Below are 26,321 nucleotides of genomic sequence, written 5' to 3' on the forward strand. Positions count from 1 at the left end.
ACAGAAAGGGATTATCTTTTAGCCATGAGATAGTCTTGAGAGAATTGAGGTTTTAGCATGGGAGTGATATTTAAGGTTGGGAAAATCTTTGGTCTTTATTATATATGAAGGACAATTAGGTGGCACAGTGGATAGAGCACCAGCCCTTAAGTCAGGAGGACCTGAATTCAAATCTGGCCTCAGCAAAAAGCAAAAAAAAAAAAAAAAAAAAAAAAAAAAAAAAAAAAAAAAAAAAAAAAAAAAAAAAAAAAAAAAAAAAAAAAAAATGAAGGAAAGATTAGGCATTTATTAAGTGCTTGCTATCTACAAAACACTGTTGCTAAATGCTGGGATACAACTAGAAAAGTAACACAATCCTTATTCTCAAAGAGCCCACATTCTAATAAAGTGAAACAATACTTAGAGATTTCAATTTCAAATCGCCTCAGTGGTCTTTAGGGTACAATGGCAAAGATAGTAGTAATATATCTTTTTTAATGTTATTTCTAAAAAGAAAGAAAATAGCAATAACTGTGGAATCATATGTGTATTTTACTATCTCTACAAAAACTATATGAGAATAATTTATATATACTGGGTAAAGATATGAGAAGGGAATGGGCAGTTTATCTGTCTGATTATCTCTCTGTCTTTTTTATGTTTTGTTAAACATTATTGGTACAGTACTTCCAAGTAACCTTGTCTTCTCTGTAGAATGTTGCATTGTGACAGAGAAAAACATCTAAACAAAACAAACCAACAGATAGTATTCTGTACCAGTCTTCTACCACCTCTTTCTGAGAGAGAAGAAAATTATTTTATTATTATAGTTCTTTTGGTATCAAGATCAGTCATTACAATAACCTGAATTCTGATAAGTTTTGCCATTACTTTCCTTTATAGATTTTATTGTAGTCAGTGTATAAAACTATTCTTTTGATTCTTCTTTCTTTTTTCTGTATTAGTCCATTCAAGAGTTCAATAAACAGGGTTTTTCTATATATTCTTTATATATTATAATATTATATATATATATGTGTGTGTGTATATATATATATATATATATACACACACACACACACACACACACACACACACACACACATTATATATAGAGCAAGACTGGGCAGCAAGGTAGTATAGTGAATAGAAGTCAGAACATATAGTTGGAAAAACCTGAATTTCAATCCTGTCTTGCACATACATTAGGTCTGCATCCCTGGTCAAGACACTTAATGTCTGTGCCTCAGTTTCTTCAGGAGCAACTAGGTGGTGCAGTGGATAGAGTGCTGAGCATGGAGTCAAGAGAATGCATCTTTATGAGTTCAAAACCCTCCTTAAACCCTTAACTCACTGTAACTCTGGGGAAGTCATTTAATTCTATTTGGTTCTTGTAAAATGATCTGGAGAAGGAAATGGTAAATCACTTCAGTATCTTTGCTGATATAACTCCAAATAGGCTCACAAAGTGTTGTACGGGACTGAAATGATTCAACAATAGCAGGGTGATCATAGTAGATTATTCAATGTAGATGATTGAAGTAGTAGCTAGAGTGATAGAGATGTAAACATCCAACATTTGCCAAATGTCTAACAAGAATTATACTTCAGAAATCTATTGTTCTTCATGAACTGATAGATGATAAATCCTTAATCGACTGCAGAATAGCCTGGGTAACCCAACCAACTAACAATAATAGAACTGGACCATTATCATAGCTTAAACTATTACTTATACTTGCCTAAATATAACATTGATTCATAAAAATTTTAGAAAGTTTATAACTAATGTTACCTAATTACAATCTTCAAATAATATGGAATGAAAACTTTCAGCCAAGATCAAAGTGATGTGGGAACAGGATGCGGTATATGTCATCCATATAATTCTGTCTGATAATAGAATTGTAATAAAGATTTTTTTCAGTGAACTTAGAGAGTCTGAACTTATATCCTAAGGGGAAAAATACCCAATGTTTTTCCTCAGTTCTCTCATACCACTTTATCTGAATCTTATCTCACTTTTTTTTTTTTTTACCTCTAAACACTAGGAGACTAACCAATTGTACAATTCAAAACTTCTTATCCATTGACATAGGAAATTTATATTCTAGAAATTCACTCTAAGAGTTTCTGCCATTAAGTGAAAAGTAATGTCACAGGTCAGTCTTAGATTCTTATCCAAGAGATTTTAGTTCATTAGAGAATCTTATACTACAGACCTAATTCCCTTCCATCTGCCCCAGACATTTAGTTCCATGGCATGGACCCTGATGACGGTATTATAATGAAGCTTCGATGTGTATCAAATCCATAGTTCAGAATAAAGCATGTACAAACAGAACAGTTTGGTCTGACATGACACAAAGATAAATTTGGACATGGTTAGGAAGACTATTATCCTAGGATACTGAGAAACTGGTTCTTCTGAAGCAAAAGAAGCCTTTGCAATATGGTCCTATTACACCAAATGGTTCAATGGTGTCAGAATTATACTAGTCAAACTTCAATGTGTGGTAGATGGCAGAACACAGTGACATTCTATTCAGTAACATTTATTGTAGCACTGCATTTCATTGCTTTGCAGAACAAACACATTCCTTAGAGACACAGTACAGCATGCTATGTCTTCCAAAATTATATGTACAAATTGTGATTGATATGTTTCTACTCTAAAATTACCATTATACGTGTACAGTATATGCTGTTGTAGAGAGAATTACCATAAACATCAGCAAGAGAAGTGCATTTCCATATAAAAGGAGGTCCAATATTTGTAAATTATTTTTTAAAATTCACTGTACATTTTAAATAGATTTCATACACACTTCTCTTTGTTTTATTTAATTCAAGCATTTTATACCATTTGGGCTACACATCATAATTATTATATTATTAAACATTAAACTTAGTATTAGTATCCCAAGTCTTTTCTTGCATAACTGATAAAATGATCTAGCATATGGCAATTTGGCTAGCAATTGTTTGTTAATTTGGTAAATTATTCCCAAACCACAAAGGTTTTCAGTCTAAGAAAAACTGTTTTTATTTAGTATGTGTAAAAAAGTGCTGGCTGTCATTTCTTCATTTCCTCCTATTATTTCAGAGCATGCTCATTGATTCAGGTTATGAATTGATTCTGTTTATTGTGAGTAGCAGCCCAACCAAAGGGCAATCCAACCAAGCCAATCTTCTGGTTAAGTGCCCAAATTGCTAGCTGACTGCCTTAGGCGAAACACAACTGGCTGCTTCAACTTCCAGCTTCTGAGTTGGAAATCAGGAAAGGTTTTCATGAATGACTTTTATTCTTTTTGCAGCCTGAGGGATGGCAAGTGAAGGAATCTGTTTAAAAATAAATAATGAAATAAATGTGGTGGACAGCCAGAAGGTTTTAATCTTTTTGCAAAACTAACTGAATGCTGGCCTGTGTCTCCACTCTCACCAGTGAAAGTCAGCCCCAAATTTTTTAACTGCCCAAAACTCTGTCTTAAAATTTTAATTTATGCCTTCCATTAGAAGATGTAAAATGTACATGTAATTTTAAGTGCTATTGCGCACCATTTATTGGTGGAATTTAAATCTAGTCTTCCTAGTCATCTCTTGAAGTCTAGCTCAAAGAATCACTTCTTTGTTGAAGTCTTCCCTGATTCCTGCACCTCCTCCACTCAAGTTAGGTGTGAATTACTCTTCCTTTGACATTGCATAATTTCTTATATGCATATAACTTTATAAATTTATTTATAAATTATATAAATTTCTTATATGCATATCTTAATTTTTTTTCTTAACTCCCTTACTAGATCATGTTTCCTGAGGGACTTTGCATTTTTCATCTTTGAATCCTTCCTAGTATCTAACACTGTTCAGCACAAAATAACATAGCACATACTCTGGACCCATCTTGCCAACTCCCACTCCCACTGGCAGGCTGTGTCCCCAAGGTATAGCTGCTATACCCATTAGGATGCTAAAGGTAGCTCTGAGGATGTTAGGATGGTTTTCTAAGGCTCATGAACTCTGCAGGTCTAGTATGCATCATCCCCATGGTTATCAGTTGATATCAGTAAGTTAATTGGACTTAGTTTTTAGAAAGAAGCATTTATTAAGGGGATACAGTAAAAATAATTAGCAAAAAAACCCAAAAGTCTGTGGTTCACTCTTTCATTGGTACATACAGAGTCCAGAGGAAAGAATACACAGGTTTACAGAATATGACATGGCAAAGGAATAACCCATAGCTTCAGATTTTCAGAAATTTTTTTCCCTCCCAGCCTTTGTTGGAGCAGAGATACTTATGAAGTTACCCCATAGGCATAGGGAAGCCTTTCTTTTGGGTTCCTGGTGGAATTCTGAATTTACTCTTACTTAATTTGATGAGATTGCTCTTAACTCCTAATATAGACATTGACTCCAATTGCAGTCTGTCCTGAGTAGCACAGTAATAGAAGTCCAACTCTTCTGTTCATCAAATTTTACAAGGTCCTCTTCTGGTTAAGTTAGGATCAGGTAGAGGGGATTGGAAAAGAGGGGAAAAATCAAGACTGAAACAAAAATCAGGGAAGTCTCTTCCTCCTTCCCCACACTCCTCCCCCAACCTATTCTTTCTCAAGGATTTGGCTAAAGGCTCTCTCCTGGCTAGTTACTCATTCAAATCACTTATTTTCCAATTATCTTAGGTTTTATACAAGCCTACAGGGCATGCCCAAGTCCTTTGACCAATTCAAACAGAATTCTAGTGCAATATCACTCCAGTTCATCCAATGGCTTTCAAAGACGGTCCAAATCCATCAAGGACTTTTCACACCTAGTCTAAAGTTTATGAATAATTGATTCCACAGAGTAGATCAAGCCTTGTTCACAAACTAGCAAACCAACAGGAAGTGTCTACATGACTACAAGTAATATCAGAGCATAGCAGTTTATCAATTACTTTTAAGTGGAGTGGGACAATTGTCTAGACTGGCCCTCTATTTTTTATTGTAATTTTTAATTTATGTGACAAAACAAGAATTTCCATGAAATATAATTAAAAAGATGATTGTACATGAAAATAAAAATTTGCTATGTACAACTTGATATTCTGTTTAAATATATAACAAAATTTCTTTTTCTTCTTCCCTCTCCCTTCCCCCCCCCCCCCCCCCAGAGATGGCTAACTATCAAAAATAGGTGGATAAGTGGGTATACACACACACACACACACACACACACACACATATAGTGTATGTGTATGTAGAATTATTATATACATACTTCTATTTATCAATTCTTTCTCTGGATGCAGATAGTGATTTTCTTCAGATGTCCTTTATATTTAATTTGAATATTTGTAATAGTCAAAACAGCATTCTCTCAGTTGTTTTGATATTGCTGTTACTGTAAAAAATATTCTCTTGGTTCTGTTCATTTTGTTCTTCATTATTTCACGTAAGTCTTTCCATGTTTTTCTGAAATCCTTGAATCCATCATTTCTTAGAGCACAATAATATTCCTTCACAAACACATATCATAACTTCTGCAATCATTCCCCAATTGATGGGCATCCCTGTAACTTACAGTTTTTTCTTCAATTCTTATAGTAGTATCCCTATTAACATCCATTGAATTAGAGTTTTGAATCCAAAATCCAAAAACAAAACCAGTAGCCCCTTTGTCCATGTAGTTTCTCTTTATTTATAATTCTGTATGTGTATACATATATCACACTTTATTTTTTAAAATCTTGCAATTCCTAGTGAGTATTAGAAAATAAAATAAATTAAGCAATTCTAGAAATTTTATTTTTTAAAATTTATTTTGGAGGCCTATTTTCAGAATACTTTCCTCTTGCTTCGCTCTCACAACTTTCCTGCTTTTTCCCTGATGTCTGGTTGCATTTAAAATTCCCACTGGTTCCTTTCAGAGAAAGGCACATTCCAGAAGTATATAGGCAGACCTCTGACTCAAGAAGATCTGGGTTCAAGCCTTGCCTCTGATACCTGAATGCAGTATCCTGAACAAGACATTTAACCTTTTAGTTTCTAGGCAACATTCTACAAAGATAAATTTTTCAAATATGTTACAATACAGATGCAGATCTGCATGGATGGAAGGAGTTTCCTTAACAAAAGTTTTGCATCCCAAGGAGATAAAAAGTCCAGACCCCAAGATGGTTAATTGTCAATTGATACAGAAATTATGTTCAGGAAACAGAAGTTTGCCACCAGCTGTATATCACTTCTATCTCAATGTGATAGAATCAAAGAATTAGTGAGTTGAAAGTAATCTCAGTGTCAACTCATCCATAAAAGAAGGTCTCATCTAACAAAGCTGACAAGTGTTCATCCAGTTTCTGCTTGAAGATGTTCAAGAATGAGGGGCCATCTCATCACCTCTCAAGACAAGCAATTACACTTTGTTGTATATCTTAATTCTTAGGAAGTTTTTCCTAACATTAAAACTAAATTGGGCTCTTTGCAGTTTCTATTCATTGTTCCTGGTTGACTCCTCTTCAGTTAGTTAGAACAAGTCCAATCCCTCCTTCACATGACAGTCCTTTAAACACTTCAACTTGTTTGACATTGCTGAATAGCTTAATAGATCATAAGGAAGACACTGGTATTGGTAATCGGCAGCATGACATCTCACTTTTAACAATCAAAATAAAAGTTATTTATCATGAGACCTTTAAAATCTCATTTGTTTATTCATTTTTGGAGGAACAGGACTGCATATAATTTTAAAGAGTTATCTGTCATTTGGAATCATGGTGGAGAAATATTTTCTAACATTCATTAGTGAGAAATTTCAACAAATGCATGGTGATCACTTTACAGATAAATAATAAAAATGGCTTAAGTAAAGCCATTTTTTGGCTTTACTTAAGTAAAGTAGAAATCTATACAATAAGATTGAATTGCTAAAAATTGATTCAGGTAATTTGTTTAAAAAATAGGATTTAATAACTTGAGGAAATTAGTGTCAGTTAGTGGAGATTGAGCTCCATAATCTCGCTCATGGTTCACTTCTTTTTTTTAAAGACAGAGAGACAAACAGTCAGAGAGAAGAGAGATAGAGACAGGGAGAGAAAGACAGACAGAGTCAGAGAGAGAGAGAGAAAGAGAGAGAGAGAGAGAGAGAGAGAGAGAGAGAGAGAGAGAGACAGAGAGAGACAGAGACAGAGAGAGACAGAGACAGAGAGAGAGAGACAGAGAGAAAGACAAAGAGAGAGACAGAGAGAGAGAGAGACAAAGAGAGGAGACAGAGAGAGACAGAGAGAGAGAGAGAGACAGAGAGACAGAGAAAGAGAGAGAGAGAGAGAGAGAGAGAGAGAGAGAGAGAGAGAGAATATATACTTCATTGCATTCATCAAATTCTTCTGTGTGTCTCCCAGATGAAATGGAGACATTGCACTGATTTAGTCTTATGTCAAATTGTCTGGAAGGAGGAGATAATTTAGATCTTCCAAACGGAAATGAAATAGTGTTAAACTAAGGAATGAGACATGTTTAAAAATACTAGTAAAGCATTAGCTAGATATATATTTCTCTTTGTGGTTGTCAAAGTGAATCATTCAGGATGAATTTCAAACCCAAATTTTGCATCCTTGACTGCTGCCTAAATTGAATATTCCTGGTCCAAAGTGCAACAAAATTGGTATCTCCACCTTCCTGTAATTCTGCTAGCTATATTTCTTTTTCTCCTTGTCTTGTCTTACATCTGATAGATTTTTCTAAATGTTGTGTTGGGGGAGGTGGAGAATGTAAGACATTCTTTTACTGTGCCCAAAATAGTGAGGTCAAGCCCTTTTTTTCATTTTGAAAATGTACCAAGACCTCAGTCCTCAGGCCTGAAGACTGTTACAAACAATATCCATACAAACCTGAGGGTAGCAGAGAGGTAAGACAGGTTTCATTTTTTTGTTGTTGTGAGCAACAATTTTGCCTGATTCTGGACATAATCCTATTAAAACTATAAAGGCAGAAAATGTATATAAGTGAGTCAAGATACCAATTGGTTCTGCTCTAAGAATCATATAAAAAATCCTTTTCATGAAAGAAGAGATGACTTATCTTTGGCTACAAATGAGAAAAAGTATAAAAAGTGACATCAAAACAATCTTCAAATTTTGCCTCTCTTCTATGAACCTTTTTTGGATTATAGACCCTTTTTTTCATCTGATGAGTAACCAAATTTTCTCCAAAGACAGTGCATCTCTAAACCAGTGTGATCATCTCTCAGTAGCAACACAAAATATTTCTCTGCTTTCATTTCTAAACACTAAAGACAGAAAACATGTATTTCATAGTTACTGGGGTTTTTTTTTAAGTTGGCTTCTTTTCATTGAAAAGATTATTTAAAAGATCTTGCTATTTGTCACTAAGCTTTACCACCCTGCCAGAAACACATGAACTGCTAAGAACTTCTTTTCTCAAATACATTGAATCGAATAATTAATTATAATAAACCTTGACCCCTGCAGCAATTTCTCAAATTCACAATTCCATCCTTTCCAAAAGGCCTTTCTTGGTATCATAGTATACTAAAAAGAGTACACAGACTGTGAATGATTAGTTATCAGACATTCACATCTCTCAGTGACCCCCATTCCAAGAAAAAAAAAAAGATTTCAGTTCTCCTACTGCCTGAAGTTCATGCCCAATTTTAAATTGTTGCCTGCTGTTGAATTCCCTTCTTGTATGAATGTGAAATTCATATCTACTTGATGAATCAAGGACACAGAATTACGGTATTTTGGGGAAAAGACAACTATCTAGTCAACAAAAATCTGAGCAGAGCCATGAGGAGGGCAGGGCAACTAGACATTTGCTGTTTATAGTATTTGAACTCATTTTGGAGCTTAGAAACAACTGAGCTTAGTACCTAGTTAACAAGAATAATACATAAAAAAAAGGAAACCACCAGCTGACATATGGGTTTTCCCTGCTGTGACCACACATTAGGCAAATTTGTTCTCAATCTGGCCCTCTTTGGGTTGCCAAAATTTTTAGCTATAACTTTGTATTCAAATGATTACAATGACCAAGACACTGTATAAGTCCTTGCATTGATAAACATTTATCAAGAACTTACTATGTGCCAGCCACTATATTAGACACTGGAAATACACAAAAAGAAAAGAAAAGTGAAAGTGAAAACATTCCATATTCTTAATGAGCTTACAATCTATCTGGGAAATAACACAGGTATATATACACATTGTTAATCCAATCCAATAAATATTGAGAAAATGCTAATTATTTGCCAGACAAAGCAGTTAGATGGCTAGGTGGATAGAGTTGAATCTGGAGTCAGGAAGATCTGAGTTCAAATGTGAATTCGGTCACTTAATAGCTGTGTGACATTGAGCAAATCACTTAACATGTTTGCCTTGGAGGCAGTTTGGTGGCTCATAGAATGACTTGAAGCCAAGAAAACCTGAGTTCAAATCTTGCCTTAATCAACTGGAAAAGGAAATAGCAAACCACTCTCCTATCTTTGCTAAGAAAACCCCATGGACAATATTGGCATACTATGGTCCACAGTGTCATAAAGAGACAAATGTTATTTAATGACTGAACAAATATGTCAAGGCACCGTGTTAAGTTCTAAGAATATAATTTTTAAAAAAGATAATTCTTGTTCTCAAGTATAATCTAATAGGAATGGGGTAGGATAGGGAGAAGAGAATACATAAAAAGAAGTAAGACAGAGTAGGGAGAGACCTGGGGCCCTTTTTCAGTAGAGTCAAAACCAGTTAGAGAAGCAAATGCAGAGTGGAGCGAGTTGAAAAGTTAGTTTCTTTCATTTTTTCTCTTTCTTTCTTGTTGCTTGCTTTCTTGCTTTCTTCTTTTTTCTTTTCTTCTTCCTTCTTTTTTATTCTTCCTTCTTCCTTTTCTTCTTTTTCTTTCTTCTTCCTTCTTTCAACTTCTTCTCTATCTCTTATATAATATAAACAATGTATATGTATAAATATATAATGTATAATATAAAATATATAAATATAATATATGTCAACATATAAATAAAATACATGAAAAATGATGCAAAATACATGCAAGGTATTTTTCTGTGTATGTGTAAGTGGGATTTGGATTGAGTCCATTTGGGAAGTAAGAATTCTGAGAGATAGCAGTGAGGAGGGAGTACATTTCACAGACAGAACAGCCAGTGGAAAAGACAGAAATGGGAGATGGAGTGCCATTCATGACTGAACTGCAGTGCAGAGGGGAGTAACACTTAATAAAGTCAGGGCTAGTCTTTGAAGGATTTATGTGACAAAAAGGAAGATTTCAATATTTAGTATTTGTTTGGATGTCATAAGGAAACACTAGTGGTTGCTGAATAGGGCATAATATGATCAAATCTGTACTTTAGGAAAATCAGTTTGGCAACTGTGAGATAGATTGTAGAAGGAAGAGTCAAGTCAGGGAGACTAATTAGGAGACATAATAGGTGAGGGTCTGAACTATGGTGAGCAAAGCAGAGATATATGACAGATATTAAAATTGTTCAGAAATGATAAGATTTGATTGTAAGTTTACTAAAAAAAAAAAAAAAGAAAGAAAGAAAGAAATCATTCCTGCCCTGTAGTCCAGCATTGGAGGTAAGATATGTACACAAATAATTTTGTGTACAAGGCAGAAGTATAACAACAGCAAAGTTCCACATTAGTTCAAAGAAATGAAAGATCTGTACTCCCCAGGGAAGACGATAAAAATTATTTAAATAGGACCTTGAATTATGGTAGGAATTGAATGAATGAAATCATTAAAATTGGGACTGTCATCTTTGTCAAGCAATAATTAAATAAATGAATGAAAAAGCATTGATTAAATGCTTAATATATTCCAGGCATTGTGTTCAGCATTGGATATACAAATATAAATAGAAAAACAGTCCTTCCATTCTCTGACCCAAAGTGCTTATAATCTAATAAAGGAAGACTACATTTATAGGGCAGGGTGCTAGGAAAGAATGTTTTGAACTGGCAAAGGATAGAAATAATGAATGGAATCATAGGGCAGTTGATTGATATAACCATTTCAGGAATGCTGTTATTAATTTGATTATTGTAAGTATTTCCAGAAAATTATAGTATGATTTTCAAGAGATGTGTGTGGTAAATGTATACCAACATTTTGGCATCTATCTATGGTGCTGGCATATATTTACCAATGTAGAGATTTAGGATAAAAGCATTTCACATAAAAGCAAGAAAAAGTCAAGGCACATTTGAGGAGAAATGAGAGGTCCCATTTTTAGTTAGAGTGTAAAAGGGGAAAAAAGGAAAATCAGGAAGGATGAGATCCAATAATCAAGGGCTAAATTGTCTTGATGACATTTTCACAATTAAAAAGAAAAGGATGCCTTGACATCTCTAATCTTTTTTAAGCAATCTTAAACCCAACATTTATGGAAAAGATTGTGCCTTATATATGCTCTTCCCAAACATAAAGTGTAGAAAAAACATCATGTTTCAACTGCCCTTTTTCTTCTGTTCCTAAAGACACCTCCCACTGATTAGTTTTTCCTAGAATCACCTTTTTGAGGAAAAGTCCTGATCATTCATCCTTCATTATCCAGACTTTGCCATCACAACCTTGAGTGAGTATTTCCCCCATGCCCATCTTATTTTTAAGTTCTCTTTTTTGTCTCCCTATCTCCCCCCAGCACCCCCACCTCCTACCCCCGTTAGAATTCAAATTCCTTGAGGGCAGAGACTATCTTTATTTTCCCTTTTTATATGACAGCATAGTATCTGGTGCATTGAAAACATTTAAATTCTTAATGACTTGACAATCACAAGAAAGAACTAGAACAGGCACATTTAAAAGAAGTTAGTAATGGCAATTTTGTTGGGCTACAAGGCAAGAATATTCAATTTAGGCAGCAGTAAAGCATGCAAAATTTGATAAAATTAGATAACTATAAATAAAAAAGGAGTTGTATTTTATTTCACATTGCATTTTCGATTTGTTTTTGTTGCTGCTGTTTTGTTTTTATTTTGGTTCATGTATAATAGTGTAGGGAACTCCTGGCATGAAAACTTCCTTCAAAAACAATAAATGACACCTTATGCTTTATGTGGATGGATGATGTGTCAAATTCAAAGAATAATTTGTGATTCAGTAACTAGAATATCAAGTTTGTGAATGGGAGTAGTATAGAAATCTGGAAAGTTATGTTAGAGTTGACTTATGAAAAGACTTAAATGAAATGCTAAGAAATTTATATTTCATCTAAGAATCTACTAAAGACTCAGTAGTTAGTTTTTGCCATGATCAGCCCTGTACTTTCAAAAGATAATGTTGGCAGCTGTATGGAGGATGGATGGGAAAGGTGAAAGATTAGAAGCTATAAAATGCATTGCAAGGCAATTATCAGATAAGAAGGATAATGAACTAAGATGACTAGAGAAAGGAGCAAGAGTATGAGAGAGATGGAACAGAGTGGACAAGAATTAGTATGAATATGGAGGGGGAATAGTCAAGAATGAATCCTAGAGTAACTGGAAAGCACATATGATTACTTAAAACTATATTCCCTTGACAGAGGCAAGATCAACTTTTTACTGAAGGAATAAATGAAATTTCAAACTGGAGTGGCTGCAAACAACTCAACTAAAAGCATTGCTTTTACCATATACCCATATATATACATGTATGTCTATATATTTATGCACTGAACATACATGTACCTGTGTTTACATATATGTATGTACATAGTTTGTGCATAGGTATAAACAAATTTGCATGTGAGCACATGTATTTGTGCATATACATATAAGTGTATGGATACATGCATGTGTGTGTACATACATCAGGGAATTTTGTCTAAAGAGTAGGTTTATGGTAGAATTTGATAAGTTCCATTTGAGGCATGTTGAACAAGGCAATTATTAGACATCCAGAGAAACTGAGGCAAGATAGAGATTAGAGAGTTTTTAATATTTTATTTGAGAGGAAGATGCTGGGGGTATGTTGCCCCCAGGGGTGATGTCTCATGGCATCCAGCAGCAGAATGTGAGGTTCCCATGAAATATATATACACGTGGCTCTGAGCCACTGGGGTATACAGAGGCAGGGATGGAGTCTGAGTACTGAGAACAGAATGGACCATCAATCTAGTTCTGACATGGTGGGGGTAAGACCATAAATTCTTACAAATTGGGAGTAAAGGAGATAGTTAAACTAGAGTCTGAAGAGACAGAGGTAGACAATGCCAATTAGGTAACTGAGATAGACATCTGGAGTTATATCTTTTGGAATTTCAGAGTGGCCACAGTCCTAATGAGCAGAAGGAGGAGGTGTTACAAGCAGGGGGATTTAGGCAGAACAATAAATGAATTGAAGCAGAACAATTTAGGGAAACTGAGTCATGACAATTAGGGAAACTGAGGCAGGATACTGAAAGGGAACTGAGGCACAATGGGGAGATAACACAACCATTAGTTGGTGATGTGGAACTGGAGTGCAAAAGAGGAATGAGAACTGAAGAGAGAAATTTGTTAGTCATTTATGCTGCAGTAATAATTGAATCCATAAAAAAGGGGAGATCATTAAGTATAGATAAAATGATCAGTCATATTCATTTTCTACATTTAAATGGAAACAGAATATAGAACAAGACCAAAAACACTCTATAATTGCCTTGCTCTGCTTCCTTTTTTGACTCTCTTGCATTTGTTCCAATTACATATAAATAAACTGAAGGAAGAAATTGAAAACAAACGAAAAAACTAACAAAATACAGAATTCAATGATCATAAGCTGTTAAAGTGAATGCACATTATAAGTAGAACAGGAATGAGACTGCATTTCCCCTTAGGCTATTTGTTTTTGTCCGTAGAATGTATTATTCTAGAGAACTCAGAGCTGATTTTTTTTGATATCTTTCACTTAGAAAACCTTAAATATCAGAGTTCCTTTTTCAAAATGAATTTTGAACTTTTTACAGAATTTACAATAGTTAAACATTTGCAACTCCCATTTCTCCTCTCTTCCTGTTTGAGAAAAGCAAATAATCATACCTATTATTTTATTTACACAGTGCAATAAGCTACTCTCTATAATAACAACAACAACAACAACAATAGTATTTGTATAATACCTTAAACCTTGCAAATTTCAGAACAATCCTGGGAAGTAGTTACTATATTATCTTTAGTTATAGATAAAGAAATTAAGACAGAGGCTAAGTGATTTTCCCAGAATTCCACAGCTAGCAAGCATCTGAGACAGAGTTAGGCATATATTGAAGCTAGCACTAACTTGTGGCAAGAACATTTGCCAAATAGATATAATAGAGTTTCTAAGATAAAATAAAAACAAGTAAAACTTCATTTCTAATTTTTCATGTTTCAGATTTTAGGATGGGACATATTAGAAATAAACTATGGCATCTCTTCTGTATTCCATGATTCAAGTATAGTGGAAAATGCCTGAATTTGGAGACAGAAAGCCTAGGTTCTTTTCCAGGCTTCCAACACAAAATCTAAATGTTCAGATATCTTCTTTTTCTTTAGCAATACTTTTAGTTGACATGTTTGCAACCACTCCAGTTCTTAAATTCACTTATCCCTTAAGCACAAAGTTGTTCTCACTACTATGATCTCACTACTATCAAGGGGCTATACTTATTAAGCACCCATGTGTGCATGACACAGTGCTGGTCTCAGTCCAAAAGCACAAGAAACAAATGAAATTCTTCTTGGTAATTTACAGTCTTCAAACTTATATTTTCTGTATGCCTGTCAGGTCATAAAGTGTTTACAGCTAAACGCAGACTTCTCAAAGATTCGTCTTTTATATGACATGATTGGTTATACCTGTGGACCCAGTACTTGAAGACAGTTATTCTTTTGTTCCCATGCTATATTAAAAATTCAAACTCAAGTTGTTGTTTGGTGCATGTTTCATATTTAAGAATGGCTGCTTTTTAATTTGCAATTCTCCTGCATTGACCCCTAGATAATGGCAGAGTCTTAAAATTGAGTCTCATTTAATGATTCCTTTTCTTGTTCTCCTTCTCTTTGAAACTATCACACCAAAGGATCACATTCCTCTGAAGTCCCAATACCCAAGTGGGAAAAAGAGCTAAAAATTTAGCAAAGCATCTTCATTTACCTGTATTGTGTTCTTTCCTGAGTCACATATGGGAACTGCTATTGTCATATTCAAATTCAATGATTTTCTTTGAAATGCTGTTGAAGTATTCAGAGCCTTTACCTGTTACTGAATCTTCACACAAGGGGTTTTCAAAGGATGGGTCTATGCTCAAAGCACAGACATTATTATTTTCTGATGTCCTGGTGGCAACTTTTCAACACTTAACTGAAGTTCACCAAACACAACTTCAATGGGAAGACCTACTTCTTCCTCAAATGAGGTTTAAGTCTAGGGAAGAGCTCTTTTTATTTTTGGGGGGATCAAATTATATAGTTATTAACTGCTTCTTTCTCTAAGGGGAGAAGATGATTTGCCAGATTCTTAGAGAGGGGCTAGAAAGTAATTCTTCAGAGTTATGGCAGGTGTGAGAGACCAAACAGCCCATTGAAAGGAAGAAGCCAACAGATGATTAATAGTACTTGCAAATAGCAGCCTTACTAAGCAATCAAGCCAGAGTCATGCAGACAGACACTCAGCAGACTTGAAAGGGATGCTAAATTGGGCAAAGACTGATAGGAGTCCTGGAGCTAGATAGCAAGGAATGAGGCTGAACCCTGTGAAGTTACCTGACCAGGGGTAGCTGATTAGTACATGATAACCCCAGTGCTTTATTGAGGCTTTCTATGTGCTGCCCATGATTAACTCCATTCTGCTAGAGGGTTACTATTTCATCTTCAAAGCCTCTAGGGGTAAGTGCCACCTGGGACAGAGTCAGGGGAATGATGGTACAAACTCTAACCTGAGGCTAAGCCGATTGTTAAATTTTCAGTGTGAACATTTAGACCTTAGAAACTGCCAACTGATATAAATCAGGATTGGATTATTGTTTTGTTGATTGTCTAGATTTAAGCTGTTAATAATGTGTATTAAACTTAAAATGTGTGTGCATTTATTCAGAACAAGTATACTCCTCTATTGCTCTATAAACTTGGCAGGACTACAGTAGAAGACTCAAAGAATGAAACAAAATAAATAAACAAATAAATGGCATTTTATAATGTTTTGGAGGCAGCCAGGCTGTTCAGTATATAGAACCTGGGAGTCAGGAAGACCTAAATTCAAATTCATCCCCAAACACTTACTAGTTATGTGATCCTGGGCAAGTTAGTTAACCTCTGGTTGCCTTAATCCACTGTAGAAAATAATGGCAAAAACAGCAGTTTTTGCCAAGAAAAGCTCATGATCAGTATTCGCATGCTACAGTCCACAGGGTCATGAAGAGAGTCAGACATGATTGAATGACTGAGCAACAAAAACAATGCTGTAAGGTTCACAAAGTACTTTACATCTCTTTACTTATTTGAATCTCACAATCCTCCTGAACAGAATCCTTTTACCTTCGGAAGGTACTCCATCAGACCTCATTCTTCCCTCTGAGGCAGGAGTGGGGAATCATTCTTTAGCCAAGGAATATTTGGATATTTGTAACATCATTCCCAGGAAATACAAAATTATCAGCTTACAGAACTCAATCAGTAAGAAGTTGTTTTTGCTTGTGGTTGCCTTGGCCGGGCCAGACTAAATGATTTCACTGGCCTTATACGGATCCCCACCCCAGCCAGTGATCTGAGGGCCACTAATCTCCTCAGGAAGTTTTTTTTTTTTCTTTTATTGTACAGGCTTTATTGTATATGGGGATGGTAAATATAAGGGTTGAGCCCATTGTTCTGCTTGGGGGAAAAGCTGGTGAAAATTGTGGGGGCTTGAATCAAGAATGAGTGGGAAGTTGGCTCCATTTAGTTATTACAAAATGAAAAAAAAACAAAAAAAACCTCTTCATTTTCCTTTACAATTTGTTTCACCAATGTCTTCCCCACTGGTTCTTGCTAATATGATGGATAATTCTAGTGTGGCAATACACAATAATAAAACTCACAAACTGTCATCTTGTCATTGTCATTGTCTTTGTCATTTGTTGATTTTTGGAGATATCATCAAAAACAGAGCATTATGGTAGCATGAAAGTAATTATCCAGGCCAAAATATGATAGAATTTTTTCTGGACACAAACAATCCATACTGGCTATCTTCAATTGGTTCACTTCTCAAGATGATTTAACATAGCCCAAGAGTAAAATACTCAACCATATTATGGGATAAATCTGTGTGCACAAGGGGAATATCTGCTAAGTTAACTTCTCCAAGGTGCTAAATAGCATCTTGAAATAGCATTAATTTTTTTATGTAATACTTTAAAGTTAACCCTTATAACAACAGTATGAGATAATACAAATATCATTACTATTTCACAGATAAGGAAGATGAAGGTCAGACAGATGATTTAAGTAAATTATTCTTATAGTTAGTAAGAGAAAGAACTAAGAGTTAAAACCAGGTTTTTGACTCAAATCCAATGCCTAATTTGCTCCACAACTTAATTGTTCCCTCATGCAAGTGTCACAGGTGGGTGTGGGCTTCATTAAGCTTTATGGACCAGTTTGTAAGATAAGTTATAGAAAGGCAAACTGCCTTTCTTGGAATCATATAGCAAATATATCAGGGAGAGAATTAATTTCTAAATAAAAATAATTATCTTTCAGAATGGGTAAGAAAACCTACCAGCAATATTTTGCTGTAAACTTGAAGGAAATATATATATATATATATATATATATATATATATATATATATATGAATCATTTTACGTGCCATACAAAAAGGAACTTGATTCTATTAGTGCAATGACTACTCAAGTTGTATTATAATCAAAAATTGTTTATCCTAGACTGGAATAATATAGCATGGATTATCTGTCCAGTTGATCTGTCCTTCATTTATCCCATAGGTACCATATTCCAATGGAGTTTCCCTCACCTCTTAAAGTGACACCTCTTTCCCTCACTTCACTATATTATGGTGACTTAACCCTGTGAAACTAAAATTGTGTCTTCTCTAGTCACACTTAAGAAAGAAGACTACGTATAAACAATCCCAAGAAAATCCCAGCATATTTTGGCTTGAGTTATACAGACAATTGCTATAATTTATGAATAGCTTACTTATACCAATGAAAATAAGGAAGTTCATAATGCCCCCCACATGCCTTTTCCTTATGGGGATGGTTGCCTTCTATTCCCTAATTCAGAGTATTTGGGATAATCAATCTAACAATTTTGTCTTGTGCAAAAATAGAAATGCAGATATGAAAACTAACAACTTTCCAGTTTCTAGGAATATTTGTTTAGCCTCCTCTCTCCTCCCTTAATGTCTTAACTCCCAGGTCCTTGTTCATTAGTGTCCCATTCCCCATTGAGGTTTTTATTACTGTAGGAAGACCACCTGATGCCATTTAAATCCTTCCCTTCATCACCATAGGAGAAGCAGAAAATGATATATTCTTGACATCTCAAAACCTGGAATGCATGTTCTTATAGAAATAGTGTTTTGGATGGTTGTAAGGGATACTATTAACTCTATACTTCAGGTATGCTCTGTAAAATGAAGATTTTTAAAACTTGTAATACATTCCTTATAGATATCTTCTGAGGAAGAATGAGATGATGTATGTAAAATATTTTGTGATTTTTTAAAAAAAATTATAGCATATGTTACAATTAACATCAGCAATAGTCATTTAATAAGTATATTTTTGTGAGCTGTCTGGGAACCTTTGTAATTTAAGTTCTGTGGAAAAAATTGCATGCTGAGTTCCAGGCAATTAATGTAGAGATAGACTTTTGGAGCATACTCAGTTCATAAATTGAAAGCTGCCTATAAATAACTTTAGGAAAATTGGACATTCTGTTTATGAGAGAAGGGTTGAGGAAGAGTTAGCAGCATAACTTTTTTTTTCATTTCCCTTGATGAATAGATGTAACCAAAGTGGATCTTTTTTTATTTTATTTCTACCAGCTAACCATTTGTTTTGTGTCTGTTAAAAAGCTTTGTCTAGCTAAGGAGAAAATGATTTCTCCACATGGCTAGAGGAAAAAAAAAAACCCGAAAGTTGAAAGTCCAAGGTTCTTTACCAAGATTGGCCAATGACAACCTGTTTTGCCCCAGGTAAGTTACTTTAGCTTTCTATGCATCAGTGTTGATGTCTGCCAAATAGCATAGCACTTGTTTGTGAAGCATCTTGAAATCCTTGAACGAAGGCATTATGTGCTGTGGTGCCGAGTACCCTTCTATTGAGTAGAGTGGCTCAAAGAGCTCTGCTTCCACTTTCCTCAGAGGTTAAAATCATCCCACATTCCTGGAAATGCATAGAATATCTATAGCAAAAGATGTTATTGTGCTAGGGAAAAAAAAAGATGCATTTAATACACCAAAAGGCTTTTCCCACATTTTTAATGGTGCCTATCATAGTTCAGTTACTGAGGTGCAGGGCCACAGAGTCTGTTATCTGATAAATCTGTAGAAATTCAACTTTCTATAGCTAAAGAAATTGCTCTAGCAGTGAGAGAAAAGGAGAAACAGAATAGGTTGTCTATGAGCAAACCGTTAGATTAGACAAAAAATAGGGGTGAGCTAAACATTCCATTTAGAGGCCATGAAGAATGAAGCAATAGGGAAAATGCAGATCTGTTTTACAAACTTGTTCAATGTTTGCACACACAATGTGACCCTTCAGGCATCTATTTTTGCTCCACGCCTCAAGACTGGCAAGTGTTTATAACTTAGTGGGCAAAATGAAATGATAGGAGTAATCATCAGGCAATTCAGATGCAGATTACTGGCATGGAGAAAAAGGGTGGGAACTTCGCAGTCATGATGGATAAAAATCACTGACTTGAGTCATCAAGAACAAGTGTTCAATATGTGTTTGCTTTGTATGTAATGAATGGAGTGCTGAACAACAATTGTTGTCTGTGGTAGCCGTAATTGAAATGAGAACAGCAATATGATAAACTGCACTGATGAGTCTTCTCTCTCAACAAATAGAATTCTGAAACAAAACATGATCATTGGTCAAGTTTGTTCATTTACCACAACTCAAGAGATTATTCTTGGTGTATACAGGAAAATGTATACCTGTATGACATGTTCCTTGCAACAATTAAGCCTATGAAGTCAAACACGTAGATAGACTTCCATGATAATTTGTTGGCATTAAGATGGGAGCCTGTGGAAAACTGTGGTATCCATTGATTATTATAAGCTTTCCTGAGACAGTTTATGATTTAAAAATATTTTATGTTGGGAACATAGTAAAGGGTGCTATATCAAGTCAAGTCACATGATGCTAAGCATTGTTCCAGATACCGTGGAACAGGCACCAAAAATAACAGATATAGTGTCAAGATAACTTCAAAAGGTTGGTGTCTAAGGAATGGATGCTCTAGTGGAGAAAAGAGGAGCATCCATTGAGAAGCTAGTAAGCATTTCTGATCAAGTACTAGAATGTGTTCCTGTGCTATGGGAATTCAGAGATACTAACCTTAATCATTGAATGGATGTAGCTTCTTCAGTCAAATTGAGACCTATTAAAGACCTTACCTGAAAAAGACTAAGGGCTATCTCTAGTCATCCCATCTATATCTGGCCACTGTTATTCAGAAAGCTCTGGAGGGGAAAATGAGGCAGGTAACCTTAAATTCACTTAAATTCAACTCACTTGCAAGTCTAGACATCACCTTCCTGATGTCATGTTGCTCTTTGAGAACTAAGGACAAAAAAAGGAAATATTACTTGAAGTACAAAAATGTTTTGATGCATAGGATTTGGATTTGGCCATTTTATGAGGATCTTGGAAAAGATAGTAACTATATCAACAACATTGCCCTAGAGGTAAAGAGACTTGTATAGTCCTGCCACTATTCTCAACTAGCTGTATGACCTGGGGCTTATCATTCAATTTTTCTGAGGGTCAGCTTTGAATCATTTAGAGCTGCAGATGAGAACACTGAGACTCAGAAAGTTTTAAATGACTTTAACATAGTTGTAAATGGAAAGTCCAACAATTTTTGCACTACTTCATTCTCACAAAATTGTTGTATAGATCCAATGGATATTAAGGAAAGGCATTATAGTATATTAAGAAGAAAGCTAGACTTGAAGTCGAGAAAAACCTGGATTAAAATTCTGTCTTTGGTACGTCCTGGTTGTGTGACCATGAACAAAGCGTTTAACTTTTCTAAATCTTATTTTCTTTGTAGATAAACAAGAGATAATAATTCCCACCTTACAAAAGAGTGAGGATCAGATATAGAAAAGTCAATTGATATTACAAAAGAAAAATAGACAGCACACAATGGAAGTAGATTTTGATGAGAATTTCAATGAATAAAACCCCAGTAGCTGGTTCCCTTTGCCTGCCTGCAAGCTAGTGTTGCATTATTCATTTTATTTACCCCATTGTCCATCAACAGAAGTTAGCAAATAAAAAGTACTAGATTCTAAATCTTGGAGATGCTACTGAATTCTTGGAAGTAGTTGGATATTTAATGACTACTAGAATCAAAATATTGCAACATCCAGAACCATAGGTCTGCAGGTTAATGAATTTTCATATCCATGAAAAAAATGTAATGGAATCATCTAAGATTGATTAGCATCCCACCATACACTGTGATGGAATCTCACAGTCAAAGGAGAAAAGATTGACTTCTTTCTTTGCCACTACTGACCTTGCATTGATAACTAATTTAAGGACCAATAACATCCAATCAAGAAATTTGGCTATTTGCATGAGCACATGCCATATCCAATTAGTAATAGAAAAATGTATTCCCTAGTAGAAAAATCTGTATCTGGCAATGAACCAGATGGTGCGAATGTTAGTTTTCAAGCATGAAGGAGACTGACCAATGTGACATCTTGCTCAGCTATGTCATTTCTGGCCCCCATGGCTCCCCAGATATGCAGAGACTTCAGACTGACATATGGAACACTGATTTCCTGTTGCATTAGCTGAATGTTGATGTGCTAAAGACCAACAAAAATAGGGCATGATCCACAAAGGGACCAAATTGATTGGAAACTTTGATGATGTTCATAAGAGCGTGACATTGCTACCAGCTCAACTATTAACATCCTCTCAGCCTCATTCAGAATTAGAAAAATCTGACACAGAATGATACTTTTATTTAAGGTACGACTGGAAATCATTGATTTATAGATATTTTAGTCAGCCATTGCCACTTTCCATCCATCTTTTACAAATCGAGGCCATATTATCACTTTAAAAAATATAATTACAATTTCTATTATATTTGAAAGAATGCTAGATGAGTGGTACACTTTGTGGCATTGTATCACATAAATTTCCTCTAATTTAGTGTTTTCTCTCTAATACACCATCTGTAATCCATGTAAATCAGGGGATTTCACAGTATATTCATTCTGGTTTTATTTGCTCAGTAATTGAAAAAATCTTCCTGGGCAACAAGTAGCTTTCAGAAAAATATTGCCTGTTTGGAGAGTTCTAAAGGATCTTTATTAGTTTTTTCCTTCCTATTCTCTTCATCTGTCTATCTCCTTTCCAAAAAGAGTATTAAAAATCAAAATCAAAGACATGAATGTATACCTTTTTTGAAGTAATCATTTAATTCAAAACTCTGATGATAAACTGTTTAATTTATAGAGGCTTGTCAGTTGTTTAAAGCATATGTACATTGTTACATACATGGGATAAAGAAACTAGAAATCTAACACTCCCATTAAAACAGATTAGCAAAATTTTCCTGAAAAATACATTAGGATTTTAAGTGTCCAGTTGCCCAGAGCAGAGGGCATTATTTCTTCTTTAGTCTCAGCCAAGAAATATCGTCAGAATGACAGTACCTTCACAAAAATTGGTCACATTTTCTTGCAAGAAATAATAATACAGGATGAAACAATTAAATTCAATAGCCATTTATTGAGTGCTTACTTTTTCAAGGCACTGTTTGCAAGGCACTGTGCTAATCACAATGGCTACAGAAATGAAAAATGAAGCAGTCCCTGTTGACAAAGAACTTGTAGTCTAGTAGAAGGATGAAGTATATTTAGAAATAATCATAATGCAAGTTAGAGAATGATTTATTGCCCTAAGTCAGAATAGTCTGAGAAATTCAAGAAGTCAACATTTACTTCAAGGTGGGCAAAAGGGGTCATTACATAGATGGCACCTAAAATGGGCCTACAAGGAGAGGAATTTCTTGGTCTGCCCAGTTCAGGGCAATACACTAAACAAAAGCAACAGACAAAATCAGGAAACAGCTAGCAAGCAGCAAGAGGTAATATGCCATGAAATAAAAATACTAAAGTGGATTAATATTACCTAGTAGAGAACTTGAAAGCCTGAAAAGGAGTTTATATGTATTTGATTCAGAAGACATGGAAGTCTGTGAATAAGAAATTGGTGTGACCAGAACTGTCTTTTAGGAAGATGAATGTCATGAAAGATGTCAAAATGTAAGAATCTGGAGGCAAGGAAATCAATTGGTAGGTTCTTGTAACAATTAGGTACCAAGTATATTTTTGCTATAAATGACATTTTGCAGAGACTTAGTAACTAACTGGGATGTGGCCATGAAGAGGAGTAAAGATTCAATGATTAATTTGAATTTTTGATCCTGAGCATCCAACTCAAAGTATGCTCTAATTGGAGCTCTACAAGCAGTTGTACAAACAATCTCATAGGGTCAAATAGTAGGAGAATTGTGCATATTTTTGAAAAACAAAAAGGGTTAGAATTGATAAACTTTGGAAGAAAAATGATAGGTTATGATAATTTTAGTGGTGAATTTGAAATTCTGGCAGTATATGCAGCTGGAGATTTGGAGAAAGCAGTTGAAAACATGAGACCAAAATTCAGTGAAGAAGAGAACACCTAGAGAAATCTATGAATCATCCATATGGAGATGCTAATTGAAAATCAAAGTACATAGGTCTAAATACTCATCCACAGAAAAGCCCTACAAATTTTTGAAGATAGAAATCATTCCTTCTCTATACCTTCTCTTTACCCATCTGAATATTCTTACTTTTTTTAAGCTGAATATTCCTAATTGTTTAAAAAGATCTTAAGGCCCTTTAGCATCCTGGTTACCCTCTAAATTCTCTCTATCTCATCAATGTCATTCCTAAAATGTGATACCTTTAACTTTACATGCCACTAGATGGTGTAGTAGATAGAGTGCCAGGCCTGGAGAAAGGAAGTTGAGTCTTCCTCAGATACTATTAGCTGTTTGAGTCTGGGCAAGTCACTTAATCCTCTTTCCCTTAGTTTCCTTACCTGGAAAAGAGCTGGAGAAAGAAATGGTAACTACTCCAGTCTCTTTGCCAAAAAAAAATTCTAAATGACATCATGAGGCATTGGAAATGACTGAGAATTTCTGACCCAAAACATAGCACTACACATTAAATGTGGTCTAAACTAGATAAAGAATGATGGGACTATCACATTCTTCATTCTGGATGTTATACTTCTATTTTTAATTCATCCTATGATCGAATTATGGATATTTTTTGAGAGATTGCCATGTTACAATGCTGACTCACAATGACCTTACTATTTACAAAATCTTCCAAACTTCAGAGGATTTTCTTTCTGGCCATGGTTTTTTATATTTTTGAAGTTGATTCTTTTTTGCAGCTACAAGTATGATTTATAAGTAAGTTGCAGGACTTTATTGACTGAGGAAATTTTAACACAAAGTTCCCTCTAGTAATGAAATCACAGGTATGGACAAAAAGAATCTCATTAGATTTGTTAATGTCAGATCCTGACCCATCCAACATGTTAACTTTCCTTTCTCGATTTGTGGCATAGCCACAAAAGTGACAAGCACACCGTCTAGACTTTCACTCAAGGCATTCATTAAAAACACAAAATACAACAGGACTCCATGAAAGTGATTCTTCCAAGTTGCCATAAACCTATTAATTACTCTTTTAGTCAACTGATTTCAAATTCACCTATTTGTCATGAAGCAGAGCTTTATACCTCTCCATCATGTCCATAAGGAAAGCATGAAACTGTTAAAAGTGACAGATTCTGGTTTTGTGTCTTTTTCTTCCATGAAATCCACTTTATTGACCAGTTCTAAACTGGAGAATAGAGGTCAGGATTTCTGTTGAAAGGAAGATAAAGACAGAATAGTACTGAAAATAAGACATGTACACCGTAAATATAATATAGGGCAGCCTGTGGTAAAGCTAAAGGCTGATGCAGACTAAGTACCCTAATATACTTCACAAAAGAAAAATCACTTTCACTGGAAGTAGGAGTGGACATGGATACATAATCAGGGAAATTTTCATGGATGAGCTGACATCTAATATGGACCTTAAAAAGATAATGTTTTAATAGTTTGGGGGGAAGCACTTTGAGATTTAGAGATGGCATGAGCAAAAGTAAAAAGATGATAAAAGGTAGAATGAGAGTGGTGGATAAGAAATGGATAAGCTTAGGTAGAATATAGCATACATGAAGGGACAAAGAGAGCTGGAAGCTTTGCTTAGAGAGAGATTATGAAAGTCACTCAGTAAGTAGTCAAAAAGCATTTTAAGTGTTTATTATGTGTCAGGAAGTATGCGAAGTCTGAAAGAATAAATAGTTTAAAACTTATTAGTAGGCACTGGCAAACTACAACAAAGGTGGGGATACTCCATTAATCAATTAAGATTTTATTTCAATCAAGCACTGTGCTAGATTTTGAAGAAGGCAAAAATGAAACAATTTCTGACCTCAGAGAGATTACTTTCTATCAAAGAAATATATACATAAACAAACATATAGAGAATAGATAAATACACACAAGATAGTTAAACACAATGTATTTATGGTGAGAGGATAGTAGTAAAGAAAAGTTCACATAGAAGTTGGATGATTCTCAAAGGTAAGAGGGGAATTCCATTAGATGGAGGTAAGGAGGAAATGTGTTCCTTCACACAAATGGCAGATAGCTATGTGAGGGACAGTGAGATTAGTTTATCTAAGCTATTGTATGTAAGAAGGAGAATAAAGTGTTTATGAGGCTGGAAAGACAGGTTGGGTTCGCGTTGCAGAGGACACTAAAAGACAAATTGACTAGATTATACATTATCCTAGAGGTAATAAGCACTGAAATCTTTTGAATGGGGGAGTTGACATGGTCAGATCTGTGCTTAAAAATAATCACTTTGTCAGTTATATGAGAAATGAGTTGTAGAGAGGAGAGGTATTGAGGTCAATTAGGAAACCATTGCAATAATCTAGGTGAGAGGCAGTGAGGGCCTGTACTAAGATGGTGTTTATGTGAATGGAAATTTGCATTCAAGAGGAGTTGT

General features: G+C 34.9%; 1 long non-coding RNA gene across 1 annotated transcript in view; it reads right to left on the minus strand.

Annotated features, from left to right (window-relative positions):
• Positions 1–26,321, minus strand: part of LOC116423413 — a 94,609-nt gene that overhangs the window by 60,475 nt on the left and 7,813 nt on the right. The window lies entirely within an intron of this gene.

The sequence above is a fragment of the Sarcophilus harrisii genome, chromosome 1, assembly GCF_902635505.1.
Source record: "Sarcophilus harrisii chromosome 1, mSarHar1.11, whole genome shotgun sequence".
In the NCBI taxonomy this organism is placed as follows: domain Eukaryota; kingdom Metazoa; phylum Chordata; class Mammalia; order Dasyuromorphia; family Dasyuridae; genus Sarcophilus; species Sarcophilus harrisii.